Consider the following 20728-nt stretch of genomic DNA (forward strand, 5'->3'; position numbering starts at 1 on the left):
TTCGTGGTTGTCCAACTAACACGCTTGCTGATGCTACGTTCACTTTGTTGCATATAGGGCTTAAATATATGAACAAATAGAACGGCGCAACTGTCACTAGCGTAATTTTTAAAGTGAATTAATGCATAATCTCGTCATCTACGTTTGACCATGATTATGGCAGTGATCATTGTTATATACGAATCTTCGTGCAATATATGTGAAAATTCGTGGTTGTCCAACTAACACGCTTGCTGATGCTACGTTCACTTTGTTGCATATAGGGCTTAAATATATGAACAAATAGTACTGCGCAAGTCTCACTAGCGTAATCTTAACGTGTTAAAGTGAATCAATACATAACTTCGTCATCTACGCTTGACCATGACTACGGCAGTGGTCATTGATATATGTGAAGCTTCGTGGAGTAGATGTGAAAATTCGTCGTTGTCCGGTTAACACGCTTGCAGATGCTCCGTTCACTTTGTTCCATATAGGGCTCAAATATGTGAACAAATAGAATGGAGCAACTGTCATTAGCGTAATTTTAACGCGTTAAAATAAATTAATGTATAATTTCGTCATTTACGTTTGATCTACGTTTTTTCATCTACGTCATCTACGGCACCTACGCGAATCTTATTGATTACGTCTTTGGCAGTGTTCGTTGCTATAAATGAAACTTAATAGTTGTTGAAACCGCTCGAAAGTCGTGTTCCTAAATCATTCCCTCGTCTCGTATCGTGTTCATCAAATGGAAAAGGAGATTGTGTTTTAATGAAATCGCTTGTTACTATCAATCTTGCTGTGTCACTCGCATAGGAGAAGAAAGTGAGGAAGGAGAAAAAAATTAAGGTAAGGTCATCAATGAGCAAAATGTTTAATGTACATTAAAATTGAGTCCGCTGCAACCCTCGTGACTTTTAAAATTCCATACGTATATTGTTATACGTAACATTGCCATATTAAATATATTCGATCAAATATTCAATCTCGTTCCCTGAAAGCTGTTCCTGGATATCTGGTTGGATACTTTACGCACGGAAATACAGAGTGTGAACAGTAACAAACCCTCTATGTAGTGTTTTTGCTTTGCTCTTTTGAACAGGTAGATGACATTTTGCTTCGAAAAACGGATATATGTTCCACGGATATGCACATACAGAGTATGTGTATCGATATACACATTGATATACACCTTTGTACAAAGTGTCAAAAAAGTATTTATCGCGGTTTTTTTTTCAAGCCATTCTACACCTTCGATTTGATGAAAATTGGTTAAATAAGTGTAGCGCAAAATTGATCTTGACCACAATTTTCAGTGTCAAATTGTTTTTCTATTGCATCATATAGTGCTCATTAGAAAGGAAAGTTCCGTTCTTTTAGAAAAAATGTTTGCAATTTCATTAATACTTAGACTGATTTTATTCATATTTTAAGGTCAAATATGGAATACAATAACATCAATACTAATATCTACTTTTTTGTGCGAATTACTTTATATTTCAATCTTCCTTGATATGCAGTGACAAGCAAAAGTGTAAACACAGCCCGTTGATTTTATGTAGAAAGCGAATGTCGAAGGTATAATGAGAAAAGAGCATTATTTGACCATTCCACAAAATAATTTACCTAAATAGTAGTTAATTCTATTGGATATAATAAACGTGAAGTAGTACTAGTGGACGAAATACTATGTTGAAACCTTGATTCGACGAGTATAATTAATGTGTAAAACTGTAAACGTGGTTTGAGATGTCCATTTTTGTAAAATGTTTTGTACATTATTAATGTTAATGAAAATTAACTATTACATTTCGTTAATAATAACTTGTAGTTACTGTTACCTAATCTTTACCGATCACTTGAAAAATTAGTTTTTTATATTTACGTGTTTACTTTTTTCGCTCGTCGCAGTACATGTTTAAGTCAGATATGAAATATCTGGCGTATTCCAGCGGCTTTAATTAAATCTAAGATGTTGATATCCTTAATATTGAGAATGTTGTTAGTAAAGTAACTATTTCTATCCAAAAACAAGATATCTTTGAGACAACGTGAATTTTCGTTCCAATTTTCTTAACTTACAAGTATAAAATTTTCATCGCATGATACAATCTATCCTACAAAGTTCTTGCACACGACGAAGCTGAGAACATAGATCTTCTTCAAATATTATTTTTCTCACTGCTTCGTGTGGAATTTCTACTCGACGAGATGTTATTAAACGCTTAAAAGCTTATTATTAAACGATAACATACTTTTTCCTACATGAATGAACATGAAAGACGTCGAGTGAGGAATTAGAACAATTGTGGATGGTTGGAAACTATTATGCTGCGATCTACCATTCGTTATTGCCTATACATACCACGGAACAAAGGATAATTATCACCGAATTCATCCAGAGCACATTTTCTAAGTTTTACTGTATATGATTACGCCCATTATATTATATTATGTTATTACGATGTTATCTAATTAATTGTTGTCTATTTGTTTTGATACTTATATTAACCATTATTTATAACATAATATACTAAATACAATTAGTATACACAATTAGTATAGGGATTAGTATAAGAAATTTTAAACAGCTTTTTTCAAAAGAACGAATCATTTACGATCCAGGGGTTTTCTGAAACTTTCGTTTCTCGTGATGAGTACTTTATGATGCAATAAAAAATTTTATCTGAAAATTATACTCAAGATCAATTTCATGATCCATTTTCTCTAACAGATCTCCATCTTCCACAGCTATAACAAATAATTTTTTGACACTCTATACATTTAACATCGATTATAATTCTGATAATTGAAACACCGAACATCAATGTGTTTATTCACTACGCCAACACAGATAACAATTAACATTGATATATAATATATATTTGACGATATATATCTGAAAGAATAGAAATTTCATTTAATCGACTATATGACCATACTCGGTTAAGTACCAACAACGACTATCTATCAACCTTATCTTACTTCCTCGAAGATATAGAAAGACTTTAAAAATTTCAGCCATGTGATTTGGTCCTTTAAAATTTAGAAGTAATATAACGATAAAAAACATAGGGTAATCTGAAAGAATTTTTCGCAGAATTTCCTTCCCCTTTGAATTGGCTTTTATACAGAACGACTTTAACCTTTTCAAGGAAATACCTATAGATTGTGACGATCTATGATTTTAAATAGAGAGGTATATCTGAAAAGAGGTGGATGTAAAACGTAGCGTATAAAACGTAGATCAAATCTTTATTCAAGGTGTGGCGGCACTCGACAAGCTGAAAAATCAGCAGTACCCCGGCAGCGACATCTACAGCCCCCAGTGACACTTACAGCGGAACAGGCCTACTATCTACCACAACTATAACTCACAACACGGCCACCTCAAAGGTTTTTTCTCTTCGCAGAGAATCAGGTTTTCAAGAACGATCGAATATGTATGCACTTGATTTACACGTGAAGTTGTCATTAAAAATATTGTTGCGTTTAAAAAGATAAATATTGATTTAAATTTAATGAAATTGTTAGTCCAATTGTTTTAAGCTTAAAGATATGTAGGTGTCACATTTATATATTGAAAACCTGGGAGCGGCATTAATTAACAAACCTAGTCACGCGCACACGTACTTCAAAACCATGCTTGAAAATCGATATTCCCTGAAACAATGCATCGTTCTCCGCTACCAATTTATTTTCGCACGAAGAATCAGTCCATTCATCGTTGCCGCCACCATCGCTACTGTAATCTATATTACTCGAATAAATTCTATATCTTGATTGGAAAATCGCATATTTTAACGAACTTTCTGTGTTTTTTTTTTTTTTATGATTTTAATTGGCAATTTCCGAAATTGAACTATAGCTTGAGAATAAACCGATAATATTTGAGGGTATATATACATACATCATGTTTTTGATGGGTTTTGTAGTAAAATAATTGTAGAAAAAGCAAACTTTTTAAGAAAAAATTACCATATTCGAGTAATAAATTATAGAAAATTACCAATGTAATTTAAAACTTAAAAAGAAGAATCTATTACACGTAATAAAGAGAAGGACTTGTTCACGAACGGTAATTCAACAAATACAGTCGTTGCAGAAACATAGTTTTACAAGGGAGAAGAATCTCTCTAGGAACTCGACGTTGTCACGTCAAGCGAAAATTCAATAAAGTGATTACTAACCGTATTACCAGCGACAATCGTGTAACGGCGATTCGTAAATAAGTTAGTCGTCTATTTGGAGAAACGTCGCTGGCAATATCGTCACATTTTAATTACGTCAGCGCTATCAATTGGTCTTGGAAGAAAGTTTTCCATTATGTACTTTTGCCCACGGCGTCGTTCCAACAAATGAGTCCGAGTTTTGAATCGCTTTCTCTTATATCACGAATTTGTAACGGTGCTTCTTCAAACTTTAAACGATTGTAATGAATGCCTTTGCGTACAAAGACTGATACCTGGTTTGACTAGAAGCTTCAGCTAATTAGTGCCCCAGTTAATTTGGATGTTCACTACCACGCCACTTATGAAGTGGCTTCGTGTCCGAGCGGATTTCCTCCACGTAAAAAAAAAAGAAAAAGAAAAAGGGAAAAAAAAAGAAAAAGAGATAGGAAAAGAAGAAAAAGAAAAAGGAAAAAAAATAGAAAAAGAGAAAGGAAAAAAAGAAAAAGAAAAAAAAACAGTTAATTTGGATGTTCACTACCACGCCACTTAAGAAGTGGCTTCGTGTCCGAGCGGATTTCCCCCACGTAAAAAAAACAAGAAAAAGAAAAGGAAAAAAAAAGAAAAAGAGAAAGGAAAAAAAAAGAAAAAGAAAAAGGGAAAAAAAGAAATGAGGGTAATGATGCAAATATTTTTTGTAGCCATTATATAGAATTTCGATGCTATAATTAATCAGTATCAACTTATCAGCCCCTGACGGGACGAAAGTGACGAAAATAGTTTGCAAACAGATGAGGATTGCAAGTATTTTCGAGTCCTTCATGGTTGTAAAAAATCAGGTAATGTTGTCGCTGTAGAATATGGGAAAATCAGGCGTTTCAATATCAGTTGTGCGGGCACTGGAGTGCGTAGACCAGAAATATGTGCGACAAAAATCAGAATACATTTGTTTTCACATGATTGGATCAATTTTGTGTAGGACTAAGCTGACTGAACCTAACACGGGATAATTGTCCAACTTACGACCTTAACAAGCCCGCTTGATTCCCTATAAGCGCTTGAAATTGATGCTTGTATTCTTTCGAGATTATCAAGCTTTGCCCCCCCCCCTTAGATCGTGTTTTCTCAAACAGAAAATATTGGAAGCGTACTCGTTGGCAAAACAGTTCACGGATAGTTCGTCCTCTGCTTGTTATTTGTTACAATACCGTTAACAAATAAATTCATGAAACATAGTGGTATCGCATAAATTGAAAATAAAAGCTTTGCGTATACTTGGGAGTTGAACTTTGGCTATTATACGTGTGTTATATATATATAATACACAATTATATGTACATATATAGAAGATTGCTTAGAATTTGGAGCTTAATAACATATCTCAAAATCATTGACATTAAAGAAGGTGAACCTCACTTACCAAATTTCCTTCCGCCAAATGATACATAAAAATTGAAAAAAATAATATACATAGTTTTGACTTTCTTCCGCATTATAATTTCAATCACTCGATATATTCGGCTAAAGATAATCAAGCAATAACCTTACTTTACACGTATTCTCATCTCGTGAAATAGGTCACATCAGGGATTTTCAAAAGTCGATGGAATATTAATAGCGATTAATTATTTATGCATGTATTCTGCACGGTTAAAGCAATCACCTAGTGAATTATCGAGTTCCAGGAATATCAATTAGTCTTGGAAAAAAGTTTTCCATTATGTACTTTTGCCCACGGCGTCGTTCCAACAAATGAATCCGAGTTCTGAATCGCTTTCTCTCATATCACGAATTTGTAACGGTGTATCTTCAAACTTTAAACGATTGTAATGAATGCCTTTGCGTACAAAGACTGATACCTGGTTTGACTAGAAGCTTCAGTTAATTAGTGCCCCAGTTGATTTGGATGTTCATTACAACGCCACTCCCCCCCCCCCCCCTCCCAAAAGTGGCTTGGTGTCCATGCGGATTTCCTCCACGTAAAAAAAAAGAAAAAGAGAAAGGAAAAAAAAGAAAAAGAAAAAAAAACAGTTAATTTGGATGTTCACTACAACGCCACTTAAGGAGTGGCTTCGTGTCCGAGCGAATATTCCCCACGTAAAAAAAAAAAGAAAAAGAAAAAGGAAAGAAAAAGAAAAAGAGAAAGGATAAAAAAAGAAAAAGAAAATGGGAAAAAAAAGAAAAAGGAAAAAAAAGAAAGAAAAGGAAGAAAAGAAAAAGGAAGAAAAAGAAAATGAAAAAAAAGTTAATTTGGATGTTATAAAATGTTATATAACCAAGAACTTATCTTCTACTTGGTAGTCGAATAAGAGAAGACCGAGCCATTGAATCGCTCAAATAGATTAGCTGATTCGCTTAACGTATTTTTACTTCCCATGACGTAAACAAGAGCAGAAAGTACACAAGTAATAATACAGAAATGTCGAATGTACAGAGGAATAGATTTCGTTAAATCATTAGCACGTAACATTTCCTTATAATTCTATTTGTGTATAGCAAAATAGCTTGTGTGCTTTCATGAATTATATTTGATATTTAGAAGCTTTCATGTAGGTAGATATATAACTCGTGTTAATTAGTAATTTAACAATACATCATGACAACATATCATTTTCGTTTCTTCGTTTATCTCGTTATGCGCGTAAACGAATGTGTAAATAAAGACATATAATCAACGATAACATGTAGTGGCAAGCATATTGGTGAAATGATTGTGGATGATTTCACTCGGTGTATCGGTAAATAAACTTTGATAGACATTGCCGATGAATTCGCTGTCGGTGAAATCGTGTCGATGAAATAATTGTCAGTGATTTAAAGATAACCCAATTTATTGATCTCTCCTTCATAGAGTTGTACGTCTCTCTATAAAACATATTCTACCTGGAAGGGCTGAAACATTTAGCTTAGTCGCACTAAACTGGACTGGACTGCAAGTAAGAAGATTGAAATGCAAAATTCACGTGTGAGCGCAACGGTTTAGATGGAAAGTTCGATAAGGCGATTATGTATATTAACCCGAAAAAAAGCTCATGGCTTTGCAACGCGTTACACGCAACACGGAATTTCCCTCGCTGAAATAATCCTATTACAACGATACGATTTTCCTTAACTGATCTCGCAATGTAATTCTCCCTCTACAACTTTTTATTAGGTTTGAAACACGAGAGTTTCGAAGCTCTGCAAAGTCTCGCGAATCTAGAAGTCGAGTTTCAACGTATCTTCGCTTCTTATTTTATAGCTGTTAATAGTTATTATCTCTCTCTGCACGTACATCAAACGAGTACTTATGTAAATCCAAAGGAAACGGAAACAACCGAGAATAATTGAGGATAATTCGAATACGTACCGATTAGTAAAGTGTTTGGCAAAGAAAAAAAAAGGAAAATTGTATCGGAGAAATAGGGGAAAAACGGTGGCGTACATCAAGCAATCTTTATGGCTGTAATACATTTATTATTCATTTATGTTCATTTTCTATCGCGTAACAGACGTTGAAATAACTGGCAGAACGAGCATATAAATCTTGTATCGCTCGACATGACTTCTCCCGATGGAAAAATATTCACCAGCCTGGGATCGTGCATCGCTAATTACTCCGTTACTTTTACATTTAGAACGCGTTTCCATCCATACAAAAAAGCAAGAAGGCAAACCCTATCGCACAGTCATGAAGAGATGCAAAAGCAAGAAACCAACCAACGACATGCCGATCGACATGGTGGAAGCAGTCCTACAGAGGCTATTCACCATGGGACACGGACTCTCCCATTACGAGGGCCGCGAAGAGGCAGAGACCGAAGAAGAGGAAGACATCAGCTTCAGCGTCGTCATCGGCGAAGGCGATGTCGTCGATGCCGCCGGAAGAATGAACACCAAGAAGGCTGCAGGAGTCGATGGAAGACTCCTGGACTGCTGGAAGCAGGAGCTGGAAGCAAGCTGGAACCAGACTGCTGGAAGACGGTCAGAGTAATACTGCTAAGGAAGCCGGGAGAGGATCCCGGTCTCCCTAACGCGTACCGGCCGATAAGCATACTCCCAGCCATGAGCAAGATCTGGGAAAAATGCTTTAACAAGATCATCGAGAGATGCATCGGAACGGACCCGTTCCATCGGAGGCAGTATGGGTTCAGAAAGAAGAATTAGCTTAGCGAATACCGATAAGAACAGGAAGAAGCTGAAACGGACACAGCGAACGGCCCTGTGCATACCGTACCGTCTCCCACGCTGCACTTTGCGTGTTGACCGGGAATCTCCCGATCTACATAAAGATAAAGATGCTCGGAGAGACTTACGAGAGGAACAAGATCCATAAGACCAGGATCGGCGCGGATGACGGCAACGAGCTGAAGGAGGAACTGGAGGCGCAAGGAAATTAATACCGAGTGCGCTGCTATTTACCAAAAAGAAGATGGACATCGATCATCACACCGTGCAGCTGTTAACCGGGCATGGGAGTGTGACGGCACTCGACAAGCCAAATACCACCACTCGACACTAAATACTGTCGGACGACGGCAGCGACATCTACAGCTCCCAGTGACAATTACAGCGGACCAGGCCCAACTACTACAACTATCACGCACGTCCAATAAATATATAACGCACACACGCTCACCTCTACAGGAGTTTTGGTTTCTATAGGAAGAGGATTGGCAAGAGCAGCGACAGCAACTGTCTCGACTGTGCACACCCTAACGACGATGCAGAGCACGCCCTCTTCACGTGCCCGAAGTGAACGGACAGAAGGATTGAGCTGGAGAACGCTCTTGGCGACGTGGACAATCTGATCGCCACGGTGACCGCCAAGAACGAGAGCTGGGATAAATTCAGGCAATTTCGCAAGACCGTCATGTCTCACAGGAGGGTGACAGCGAAGGCCTTGAAGGAGGTAAGGAGGAGAACGAGAGCAACAACAACTACGCGGAGCAGTGAAGGCAGAGATACAAGACAACAAAGAACCACAGAAGGAGATCAGCCCAGTATTCTGAACTAGCTGAGAAGATGACGAGAGCAATACTGAATATACAGTATACTGAATATACAGAATAACTGCCCGACGAAGAAGATACAACGGGGCATGAAAGGACAACCCTGATGACTGCCGACAGGTTTTACCGGGGTTGTCTGTCCTCAAAGCAAAGGAAAAAGGAGGAGGGGTTTTTAGTGGGTATGGCAACAACATCCGCCCGAGTCCCACATAACCCAGTGATGCGGATCACTGGGTATGCGTAACAGCATTTTCCCCTCCTCACGCAAAAAAAAAAAAAAAAAAAAAAAAAAACTATACACTCTATCAATTTTAAGTTAATAATTTCGTTATTATATAATTTTTCTTAGTCTAAACTGAATCCAGGAGGAAGAACTTTCATCCAATTACATACTTCATTAATTCATGAATTATATTCGTTACCGTACGTACAAAAAGAAAGTTGACTGATATAAAAATTCAAAGGATAGAACTTCTAAGCTCGCGATTGGAAACAGATTCAGTTCAATGGTTTAATTTGCCATTTAATTGAATTCTCTGGCAATTTCAGCGAACTGTGGGCTTTAAAAGTGTCCCGCATTCAAACGCAAGACTTCTCCTCCACCTTTCCCTTTCTTTCAATTCCAACCTCAAGTAATTGACCTATTAATTCGACGATATATTTACATGCTTGCAAGGGATTCAAACAACTTCGTTGCGTTAAATTCGCAATTATAACCAACACGAATGTCTCAATCAATGTGCAGCTCGAAACAAATAAAAGATAATTAACTTTTCAATATAACGATTGATATGTTTGATGAAGAAAAATTTACGAATTTTTAAAAACGTCTCCTAGTACATTTAGCATTGTTATAATAAAAACTTAGAACACATACGCACACATATACTATTCCATGAAATGATTTACACAGCTATGAGTCTAATCCTATCATGTTATAAAGGGATGAACGAACTTTTCCTAATAAATATAACTTTATACAAAATCTTGTTTAAAAAAATTAGTTTTTTATTCTCATTAAATTAATTTAATATCAGAATATATAATTTTAGTCGTTATCAAAATTTTATGTCAAATGCGTTCATAGATACATATATAAATAAATGTATAATCCTATGTATTTATTTCAACTGAATTCTTAACTTAAATATTTATTAACAATATTCTGACGAATATGCAATGAAAGATAAAAACAACTTTATTTTTCTTATAGAATGTCTCATGCTTCTTACTCATTTTATGTTTCTCGTTGTCAGTGCGTAACTACTTATCAGCCGCATGAATGCTAAGTTTTACTACTGAGAAACGAAGAGACATATAGATGCAAATATACGCTACCTCGTGTGAAAAAACATCAGATACATTAACCAGAAGGAATATCCGATACATATAAAATTCATAGCGTAGTTATTTATACATACGGAATATTTCTTTCTGTATGAAATATTCTTTCTTCTGAATTCTTATTATAAATGTATGTCCATTTCCTACCTTAAAATGTCTCTCCTTTGAAAAACTCCATTTAAATATAACGATTAACAAAATATTACCAATAAAAATATTAAAACGAGATGCTGAAAGAACCTTTTAACGAAGTACAAATGATTATTTCAACTTTAATTCTGTTAAATTTGAATTGAATCATTTATAAACCGAACAGGTGTATAAAATTTTATTGCGTAAAAATCGTGAAGCTGAAAATTAGGAACGAATAACGAATGAGTAACCTAGTTTCATTAAAAGGTACGTGTACGCCGATCCGCGTAACAACTTCGACACTCCAATTATTATAAAGCATGTACCCTTCAGAGATTTTTTGCGCGAACGCAAGATACCTTTTACACGTGCAACTGAATAAGTGGAACGTGATTTTCAATATTTCTTCTTGTAGAACTTGTAACAACGTAACTGTTTCACGAATATTTTCCCTGACACTTTTACAACGATGCGTAGAAATCTCCTTTTCTAATTAATAATTTCAGCATTTCTCTGAACAGTTTCGTTGCGATTAAAAAATATACAAAGCTTACGACGTGCTTGTTTAAAAATATTTATATGGAACAAGATTTCGAATTTGTCGCATCAATCGCGATCTCAGCAGGTGTAAATTAATTCGTTCTAATGAACGAATAAATTAAACGGCTCGTGACAAAAATTATCCCTGTCCATGTTTGTTTTTCTAAAACTAATTCAAGGCGAGTTAAATGAATCGCTGTGTACCCTATTCGCGCAGCATGTGTTTTAACGACCAGCATGCAAGCGTTAACGGTGTACTTTAGTTTCTCATGGTTGTGTTAAGCTGGTTGCTCTTAGAATGAGCATATACTTACAAAAGGAGGTGAACAGAAGATAGCCTGGCACCATTTTGGCTCCGAATGGTAGCAGACGCAGAGGCTGCAAACCGAAGGTCCCGGCACATACATCAGTCCATGTGAGATAACTTCTCCTTCGAAATCAATACAGTTTTCTCCTAAAGCCACTGAAAACGATTACCAGCGTCAATATCTTTGCCACTCGACAATTTTTCGTACTTCGCCTCATATATTCTCCATGTTAGACATACCATAAAATATTTCGTGCAATCGCGTATTCCTGTCTAATGTCAGGAATTCTCTTTCCATAGATCTGCGTTTCCCATATTAAATATTTTGCTTATCAGTAAACATTCTTACAATTTGTGATTAATACTGTACGTACAAGAACGTTAAGTTTTTGACGTTGTAATATTTCACATGAAATAATAATGGCTGTATATCGACTAACTTATTAATTAATTAAATTCGTGTATATCAAGTTTCCTATCATTTAATACTTTCGTGTAACTACAGAGATTTGATACTATGAAATGAAATATAAAACTTGGTAAAAAGACGCGCTTCGTTAGGAAATGAGGGTAATGATGCAAATATTTTTTGTAGCCATTATATAGAATTTCGATGGTATAATTAATCAGTATCAACTTACCAGCCCCTGACGGGAAGAAAGTGACAAAAATAACCTGCAAGCAGATGAGCATTGCAAGTATTTTCGAGTACGAGTTCTTCATGGTTGTAAAAGATCAGGGGATGTTGTCGCTCTAGAATAGGGGAAAATCAGCTGTTTAAATAACTGTTGTGTGGGCACTGGAGTGCGTAGACCAGAAATATCTGCGACAAAAATCAGAATGCATTTGTTTTCACATGATTGGATCAATTTTGTGTAGGACTAAGCTGACTGAACCTAACACGGGATAATTGTCCAACTTACGACCTTAACAAGCCCGCTTGATTCCCTATAAGCGCTTGAAATTGATGCTTGTATTCTTTCGAGATTATCAAGCTTTGCCCCCCCCCTTAGATCGTGTTTTCTCAAACAGAAAATATTGGAAGCGTACTCGTTGGCAAAACAGTTCACGGATAGTTCGTCCTCTGCTTGGTATTTGTTTCAATACCGTTAACAAATAAATTCATGAAACATAGTGGTATCGCATAAATTGAAAATAAAAGCTTTGCGTATACTTGGGAGTTGAACTTTGGCTATTATACGTATGTTATATATATATATAATACACAATTATATGTACATATATAGAAGATTGCTTAGAATTTGGAGCTTAATAACATATCTCAAAATCATTGACATTAAAGAAGGTGAACCTTACTTGAACGATGAAACGTTTGATCAGATAATGTTCTTCGTTCGATACTAAAGGAAATTGAGAAGAAACATCGAAAATTCGTTAATAAAACGAATTTCTTTGTTTCTGTGAGATAATAAACTTGATATACGTATTGGTTTTTAAAATCAATATATCTAACCAATGGGCACACTTTTAACAAGGGTGATGGAACATACCAAAAATCTTTCAAGATGGTCTTGGCAACGGAAGAGTCGAAAATATGACAATTATAAATGAAAAATTCTAATATTTTACAGCTGACAACGATAAAGAACTCCAGATATTCTCCTAATTAATTTACAACAAATTCGCGTATATGATCGATAGCTGACGTCATTGTGCCCCACAGCCCTTGTAAAACGATAAGAATTTCCTGGAAAAACTTGTAGCCACGAAATGAAAAATATGATAAAACTTCTAACAAGAGTACTGAGACGAGCAACTTTGTACTTACCCTTTCGGAGTAGGGAACGTGATTAAACGTCCGCGAGTTCGAAACTTTTGTAAGTCACTGGCACGGCCGCTGCTTATGGTGGGAATGTAATAGATATGTCGGAGATGAAAGAACACCGGAGCCTCCCCTTTGGAGCGGTGGGAGGACCCCCTTAGCGCTGTAATCCAGATTTCATCATAGCCGCACTAAGAAACTGTTGTAATTCGATCCGACTGTACTTATTCGAAATTTATGATAGTGAGCTCGGGCTCGAGGTGACAACCGGTCGCCGAACGTAGTCGCGGTCAAGGGATGAACGTTTTATCTAACAGAGGCATGAAGTAACTCTATAGCTTTCCTTAAAAGAAATACTTGGGACGGGGCACGACGGTAAACATTTCAACGATTTCTGTCCCGTGGCTCGCCACACGCAGACTTTGTCCTTCGGGTAAGACGATTGCCAGATGCCAACGCATCTTCACAGTATATGTTTAGCTGGGCGAGGACCCGCTACGAATATTAAATTTCAATTACACAAAGTCTCTCAAATAGACAAATGGCCTGTGCCCCGACTACGGGAAGATAAGAGAAATCTATCCTTCCACGAACGACGCTTCTCGCTAGCAACTTTCCCCAAGGACAGCTAATATCTTTCTCTAACCACCAACATGGAAATTGACCAATTAACAGCAACGTCAATTTCCCTCACCCTTCGAGCGAAGACTTTTCTCCGCGAATCCGATGATCTCGTGCCCTTAGGCACACCCATCATAGTTTTCTTCGACAGCGTCACCGCGACGGAGAGTCACTCTCTAGTGCGATCTCATCAGTAATCGACCTGTCTTTCGTATACGAAATAATTGCCCCCGTGCTCTAACATATAGTGTAACTTAGACGCAAACGAAGGGTAAAGTCCAGTATCCGTTGACCGCGGAAACGTTGCCGGAGCCGAGACCATTGTCATAGTGCCGCGAATATCGAAACCTTGCGATTATCTATCGACGCTGTAAATCTCCCTAATTTGTGTCAATAAACTCAACCATTGTTACACCGCACCTATGGCTAATTCCAACGAAGATTCACCGAACACCCCCACCCCCAATCCTGACGTGCGTCCGACATCAGAAGTGGGATTCGAATCGGTTATGACGGTGAACGGAATGAGGGCCATTTTGCGTGGCCTAGTGGAGGAGCTGAATTTGAAGCCGAGTGCGGAACCTACCAAAACTGTGCTACCGGATTTTAACCCCGACATCCCGGGCGCCGATCCAGTCGCATGGTGTACCACTGCTGGTCTGATTATGAAGGACCACCCCCTACAAGACCGTTCGCTAGCCACCGCTTTGAGCAGTGCTCTGAAGGGTTCCGCAGCAAATTGGTTTACGCAGGGAGTGTTCGAAGAAGGCCTCACTTGGCCAGCGTTTACGGAACTTTTTACGACGCGTTTTGGTGGCAAGGATACAGCAACCTCGACACTAATAAAGATACTTAACGAACAACCACAGAAGGGCGAAAACACGGCGGCTTTCGCCGCTCGCGTCCGTTCCCTCATAAAGATGAAGTGGCAACATATAACCTTGCCGGAATTATTCAATGCTATCGCCTTTTATCGAGTGAAGTCAGTCGACCGGCGTATCGAACGAGTGGCACTCGAGAAGGATATCCGGACCGAGGACCAATTTTTAAGCGAAATAAGAGTCTTCGCTCACGAGAAGAGGCCGGCGACAAGCAATACACCAACTAGCCCCGAAACCAAACGACACAAGCTGTCCGACCCCCAGAACAAGTGCCTCTACTGCGGTGCCTTTGGACATAAAATGACGGAGTGCCGCAAGAAGATGCGGGCCGAGAAACGGAAGATACGACGTCCAGAAGGAGGCCGACAAGCTACATCGTCCAAGCCGGTTTGCTTCAAGTGTCAAGCGGAAGGACACATCGCCTCTGACTACCCGCTGCGGAAGGAGAGAGGAGACAGCAACGGCCAGGAACGTCGAGTCGAATCCTGCGTGGTGGAGGCCCCAACCGGTAAATTAAGCCTCCAGGGTGAGTCGTTCCCATTTTGCTTCGATTCTGGGGCCGAATGCTCGTTAATTAAGGAGTCCGTTGCCCCGAAATTTCCCGGCATACGAACGGCCGACGTAGTAGTAATGCGAGGGATAGGGAATGCATGCGTTAAGAGTACGTCGCAGATTTTGTCCACCGTATGCATCAACGGTTTTGCGCTCGAGATAACTTTTCACGTCCTCCCCGATAGCCACTTAAAATACGATATCATGATTGGTCGCGAAATTTTGAGCCAAGGCTTCGACGTACATATTACGCGCGACAGTCTCAATATTTGCAAAACGAAAATAGTTAACGCCTGTAATAGGACCGTCGAAAACGAGATCGATCTCGGTGAAGTAGACACCGAGGTACTTGGTAACGATAAGGGCCGGTTAATTTCCATTCTCGAAAGGTTTAAAAACTCATTCATCACGGGTTTCCCACGTACTCGTGTAACTACGGACCAGCTAGAGATACGACTAATCGACCCTAACGTCACCGTCCAAAGAAGTCCTTACAGACTTAGCGAGGAAGAGCGGAAAACCGTGCGGGAGAGAATTAGCGAACTAATTAAAGCAAACATTATAAGACCTAGTAAGTCACCGTTCGCAAGTCCTATGTTGCTCGTGAAGAAGAAGGACGGCTCGGATAGACTGTGCGTAGACTTCCGAGCGCTAAATAAAAATACGGTTGCGGATCGGTATCCCCTACCCCTTATCGCAGACCAAATTGCGAGATTGCAGAACGCGAAATACTTCATTAGCCTCCAGGCTAATATCCATATGGCCAGCGGGTTCCACCAAATCCCCATACATCCCAATTCAACGGAGTATACCGCGTTCGTTACACCCGACGGACAATATGAGTATGTAACAATGCCGTTCGGATTGAAAAATGCACCGTCCGTTTTTCAGAGGGCCATCTTTAACGCCTTAGGCGACCTTGCGTATTCTTACGTCGTCGTTTATTTAGATGACGTCTTAGTTATTGCCGACTCGATAGATCAAGCTCTAGAAAGGTTGAACACCGTACTAGATACTCTTGTGAAAGCCGGATTTTCGTTCAACTTCGCGAAATGTTCTTTTCTGAAAACAACGGTACTTTACTTGGGATATATAATCCATAACGGAGAAGTTCGCCCCAACCCGGGTAAAATACACGCCTTAAGTTCCTTACCCGCGCCAACGACCGTCACTCAGCTCAGACAATTCATCGGGTTAGCTTCGTATTTCCGTAGGTTCGTCCCTAAATTCTCGCAGATGATGAAACCCCTGTATGCGCTCACCTCAGGTAGCAAAAACATAACATGGTCAGATAGGCACGAGAAAATCAGACAACAGGTAGTTTCCGTCCTGACCGACGCGCCGGTACTAATGATATTCGACCCTAATTACCCAATTGAGCTACATACCGACGCCAGCTCGGAGGGCTACGGAGCGATCTTGATGCATAAAGTCGAAGGTAAAAATAGAGTAATCGAGTACTACAGCAAAAGAACTACCCCCGCGGAATCTAGATATCATTCCTACGAACTAGAAACGTTAGCAGTCGTAAACGCCATCAAGCATTTCCGTCACTACCTACACGGACGAGAATTTCTTGTTGTTACGGATTGCAATTCGCTGAAAGCGTCAAGTAACAAAGCGCATTTGAACGATAGAGTCCACAGGTGGTGGGCTTACTTGCAGACTTTCACCTTCGACATTATGTACCGAGAAGGGAAGAGGATGTCCCACGTAGATTTCTTCTCGCGAAATCCCGTAGACTTAGGCCACCGTAAAATTGATAAAATTGCGGAGAAAGAAATCAACTTGGCCGAAATATCGGAAGACTGGCTACTGGCCGAACAGCGTCGCGACCCGCAAATTATAGAAACTACCCGCAAACTACGAAACGACGAGCTCGCGGAAGATATCGCGAATACCTATGAGTTGCGCTCAGGTATGCTCTATCGCAAAGTGCAGCGGAGGGGTAGAACCCTCTGCTTGCCCATCGTCCCGAGAGGCTTTAGATGGTCCGTTATCAACCATGTGCATCAGTCGATTATGCACTTGGGTTGGGATAAGACGCTCGAGAAGCTGTACGAGTATTACTGGTTCGAAGGAATGGCGAAGTATGTTCGCAAATTCGTAGAGAACTGTCATGCCTGTAGAGTTCGAAGGCAAGCTCGGGTAAGATCCAGGCCGAGCTACATCCTATACCTAAGACCAGCATACCTTGGCATACGGTCCACATGGACATAACGGGCAAGCTAAGCGGTAAAAAGGATTCCAAGGAATATGTCATTGTTTTAGTCGATGCTTTCACGAAGTTTGTACACTTACATCATACCCGTAAGATAGACTCCTTTAACACCATCGAAGCTCTCAAGTCCGCTATATTTTTATTCGGCAGTCCCTGCCGGATAACAGCAGATCAGGGTAGATGTTTTACGGGCAGGGAATTTCAGGAGTTCTGTGAAAGCAAACAAATTAAAGTCCACTTGATAGCGACCGGTGCTAGTAGAGCCAATGGGCAGGTAGAGCGTGTTATGAGTACGTTGAAAAATATGTTCACGGTAGTAGAGACGACCGGTCGATCATGGCAAGACGCGATTGGGGAGATACAATTGGCCCTGAATTGCACCACCAACCGCGTGACTAAAGCGAGCCCACTGGAACTACTAATCGGTAGGACAGCAAGACCGTACGACTTGTTGCTACCTGATAGCGTTGAAGAAAGAGAAATAGATATCTCCGATGTAAGACAACAGGCGACAAAAAATATAGCAATTTTTGCCAAACACGACAAAGAAAGATTCGATAACACCAAAGCTAAAGTGGTTAGGTTTAATGTCGGTGATTTCGTATTGCGCAAAATCGAGGAAAGAAACTAAACCAAGTTAGATCCAAAGTTTAGCGGCCCATTGATAATAGCAGAGATTTTGGAAGGGGATAGATATACTTTAAAGACATTAGATGGCAAACGATCGTATAAATACAGTCATGATAGATTAAGAAAAATGCCGAATAGTTGCGTTCCTGCTGAGTTGGACGTCTGTAGTGATGACAATGGCAGTGACAATGATGATATGACTACACCGATCTCAGAGGATCATTAACACTATGACTATGACATTTAACACAATGTTTCCACACACAAGCCTAGTGCGACCACACACTAGCATTCGATATTTCCATACAAGCCTAGTGCGACCACACACTAGCATTCGATATTTCCACACAAGCCTAGTGCGAATACACACTAGCATTCGGCATTCCCACATAAGCCTAGTGCGACCACACACTAGCATTCGATATTTCCACACAAGCCTAGTGCGAATACACACTAGCATTCGGCATTCCCACATAAGCCTAGTGATACCATACACGCCTATTACATCAATGCACTCGTGTTCAGTGTCTCCATACACTGCACTCGCATTCAGTGTCTCCATACACGCCTATTACATCAATGCACCTGCACCCAGTGTCTCCACACACGCCCAGTGCGGTAATATGATCCAACAAACTGAGACTCATCCGTGTACGAAATCGAAAATGATCTGTCATGTTATTACGGTCTGACCGGTAACTCACAAGATGCAACTGGCGCTTTGAATACCAATCATAATGCTACTGACTTTTGTGTTTTTTCTTCCCTACTTTATCATTGAACATCCAATCGAAATTTTTGTTGTTAACCTGGGCCCTTGACCTATTTGGACAGTTAGTTAAGCCATAAAGAAACCAGTACAATATAATTTAGCTAAACTATAAAGGAACAAAATACCAGTTATATCAAGTTTAATATTAGGAAAACCCAATATTTTAGATCCACCCGAGGACGTGTGATAGTCAGAATGGCCGTGTCGGAGATGAAAGAACACCGGAGCCTCCCCTTTGGAGCGGTGGGAGGACCCCCTTAGCGCTGTAATCCAGATTTCATCATAGCCGCACTAAGAAACTGTTGTAATTCGATCCGACTGTACTTATTCGAAATTTATGATAGTGAGCTCGGGCTCGAGGTGACAACCGGTCGCCGAACGTAGTCGCGGTCAAGGGATGAACGTTTTATCTAACAGAGGCATGAAGTAACTCTATAGCTTTCCTTAAAAGAAATACTTGGGACGGGGCACGACGGTAAACATTTCAACGATTTCTGTCCCGTGGCTCGCCACACGCAGACTTTGTCCTTCGGGTAAGACGATTGCCAGATGCCAACGCATCTTCACAGTATATGTTTAGCTGGGCGAGGACCCGCTACGAATATTAAATTTCAATTACACAAAGTCTCTCAAATAGACAAATGGCCTGTGCCCCGACTACGGGAAGATAAGAGAAATCTATCCTTCCACGAACGACGCTTCTCGCTAGCAACTTTCCCCAAGGACAGCTAATATCTTTCTCTAACCACCAACATGGAAATTGACCAATTAACAGCAACGTCAATTTCCCTCACCCTTCGAGCGAAGACTTTTCTCCGCGAATCCGATGATCTCGTGCCCTTAGGCACACCCATCATAGTTTTCTTCGACAGCGTCACCGCGACGGAGAGTCACTCTCTAGTGCGATCTCATCAGTAATCGACCTGTCTTTCGTATACGAAATAATTGCCCCCGTGCTCTAACATATAGTGTAACTTAGACGCAAACGAAGGGTAAAGTCCAGTATCCGTTGACCGCGGAAACGTTGCCGGAGCCGAGACCATTGTCATAGTGCCGCGAATATCGAAACCTTGCGATTATCTATCGACGCTGTAAATCTCCCTAATTTGTGTCAATAAACTCAACCATTGTTACACCGCACCTATGGCTAATTCCAACGAAGATTCACCGAACACCCCCACCCCCAATCCTGACGTGCGTCCGACAGATATAAGTACAGAGCGCGTGAGCGAACTAAAAACGCGATATAGGGCTAAAGAGAGAGACCGTTCCGTCCTTCTCTAATGCCCGCGTACTTGTACCGGAAATATGTAACAACGGTAAACGAGCGCCGTCAGTGTCCACTAGTGTGCATGCCTGATTAAACAAGGACAGGAAATGCCTATATACAGCCTTCTCTTTCTATTTCCATGTCGCATCCATCTTACTATACAGTAGACAGGACTCGACTATTCCATCATTATATTCGCACCCTGCTTATGTGTGAACCAACATCGCCATGACAACAAATCGTTCGTCTCCTGTTTGATGCTCAGTTTTCAACGGAGTTGAAGGGAAACTTTATAAGAGAAAGGAAGTGACGGATTGTCTCAAAGTAATAAACGAAAATTCTCGTAACTATCGAAAAACGATAGTCAATACAAGGATATCATTATCACATTTAAAACTATCACAATGAACGGTGATTTATCGCTGCAAGGTACCACAAATAAGATATCTTATAATTTGCGAAAAGAGGTAAGGAATATTCTAGATTTTAGACTTTGGAACTTCCATGACAGTCATGAGTATGTTTTGTCA

General features: G+C 39.6%; 2 long non-coding RNA genes across 2 annotated transcripts; both read left to right on the plus strand.

Annotated features, from left to right (window-relative positions):
* Positions 1-282: 282 nt before the first annotated feature.
* On the plus strand, positions 283-4443 carry LOC126913837 (uncharacterized). Its single transcript, XR_007709452.1, has 2 exons — positions 283-834; positions 3250-4443. It is a non-coding gene; the product is annotated as an uncharacterized LOC126913837 (long non-coding RNA).
* Positions 4444-4594: 151 nt separating this feature from the next.
* Positions 4595-6640, plus strand: LOC126913824 (uncharacterized). The gene is made up of 2 exons (XR_007709417.1): positions 4595-4830; positions 6152-6640. It is a non-coding gene; the product is annotated as an uncharacterized LOC126913824 (long non-coding RNA).
* The last annotated feature ends 14088 nt before the right edge of the window (positions 6641-20728 follow it).

The sequence above is a fragment of the Bombus affinis genome, chromosome 2 (genome assembly GCF_024516045.1).
Source record: "Bombus affinis isolate iyBomAffi1 chromosome 2, iyBomAffi1.2, whole genome shotgun sequence".
Lineage (NCBI taxonomy): Eukaryota > Metazoa > Arthropoda > Insecta > Hymenoptera > Apidae > Bombus > Bombus affinis.